Source organism: Dendrobates tinctorius, unplaced genomic scaffold (genome assembly GCF_039654945.1).
Source record: "Dendrobates tinctorius isolate UK_male_01 unplaced genomic scaffold, ASM3965494v1 ptg000022l, whole genome shotgun sequence".
Lineage (NCBI taxonomy): Eukaryota > Metazoa > Chordata > Amphibia > Anura > Dendrobatidae > Dendrobates > Dendrobates tinctorius.
Genome location: NW_027361690.1, coordinates 38,201,628 through 38,203,405, shown reverse-complemented (window position 1 = coordinate 38,203,405; position 1,778 = coordinate 38,201,628).

Below are 1,778 nucleotides of genomic sequence, written 5' to 3'. Positions count from 1 at the left end.
CAGTGGGCGGAGACAGGCTAAATAAGTACAGACAGAATTGTTGTTGGGCGGAGTCAGCCGACAGGGGAGGAGTTTGGAACGTAAGGCGGGGCCAGGGCTTAGCATTGGGGTGGAGCCTGCGATATGTGGGGCAGTCACCGACGCCTGAGAGACTGACATCCCCCCGCTCTTATCATGGGGTCTGGGGGAAACACTGATCCATTATAGTCAGGGCTTGTCCATTATAGTGGACGGCAAACACGTATGTGCAGAGGCCTGAGAAATACTAGGGCGGTCACCTGATCCAGCGTCTGTGCCGTCGTGCCCAGAACTGGCAGCCAGACACAGACACCGCACAAGGCCAGCAACACAGAGACCCCGCAGGGTGACAGCCCCAGAGACCCCACATAGTGCCAGCCGCAGAGACCCCACAGAGTGCCAGCCCCAGAGACCCCGCACGGTGCCAGCCCCAGAGACCCCACAGAGTGCCAGCCGCAGAGACCCCACACAGTGCCAGCCCCAGAGACCCCGCACGGTGCCAGCCCCAGAGACCCCACAGAGTGCCAGCCGCAGAGACCCCACACAGTGCCAGCCCCAGAGACCCCACACAGTGCCAGCCGCAGAGACCCCACAGAGTGCCAGCCATAGAGACCCCACACAGTGCCAGCCCCAGAGACCCCACACAGTGCCAGCCCCAGAGACCCCACACAGTGCCAGCCCCAGAGACCCCACACAGTGCCAGCCGCAGAGACCCCACACAGTGCCAGCCGCAGAGATCCCACATAGTGACAGCCGCAGAGATCCCACAGAGTGCCAGCCGCAGAGACCCCACACAGTGCCAGCCCCAGAGACCACACACAGTGCCAGCCCCAGAGACCCCACAGAGTGCCAGCCGCAGAGACCCCACAGAGTGCCAGCCATAGAGACCCCACACAGTGCCAGCCCCAGAGACCCCACACAGTGCCAGCCCCAGAGACCCCACACAGTGCCAGCCCCAGAGACCCCACACAGTGCCAGCCCCAGAGACCCCACACAGTGCCAGCCGCAGAGACCCCACACAGTGCCAGCCGCAGAGACCCCACACAGTGCCAGCCGCAGAGATCCCACACAGTGCCAGCCCCAGAGACCCCACACAGTGCCAGCCGCAGAGATCCCACATAGTGACAGCCGCAGAGATCCCACATAGTGCCAGCCCCAGAGACCCCACAGAGTGCCAGCCCCAGAGACCCCACAGAGTGCCAGCCCCAGAGACCCCGCAGAGTGCCAGCCCCAGAGACCCCGCACAGTGCCAGCCGCAGAGACCCCGCACAGTGCCAGCCCCAGAGACCCCACACGGTGCCAGCCCCAGAGACCCCACACGGTGCCAGCCGCAGAGACCCCACACGGTGCCAGCCGCAGAGACCCCGCACGGTGCCAGCCGCAGAGACCCCGCACGGTGCCAGCCCCAGAGGCCACAGAGACCCCACACAGTGCCAGCCCCAGAGACCCCGCACGGTGCCAGCTCCAGAGACCCCACACGGTGCCAGCCCCAGAGACCCCACACAGTGCCAGCCCCAGAGACCCCACACAGTGCCAGCCCCAGAGACCCCGCACGGTGCCAGCCCCAGAGACCCCACAGAGTGCCAGCCCCAGAGACCCCACACAGTGCCAGCCCCAGAGACCCCACACAGTGCCAGCCCCAGAGACCCCACAGAGTGCCAGCCCCAGAGACCCCACAGAGTGCCAGCCCCAGAGACGTCACATAGTGCTAGTGGGTCGCCCTCCCAGGGCTGTGGGGTACTCGGTACTGGGCCCGATGA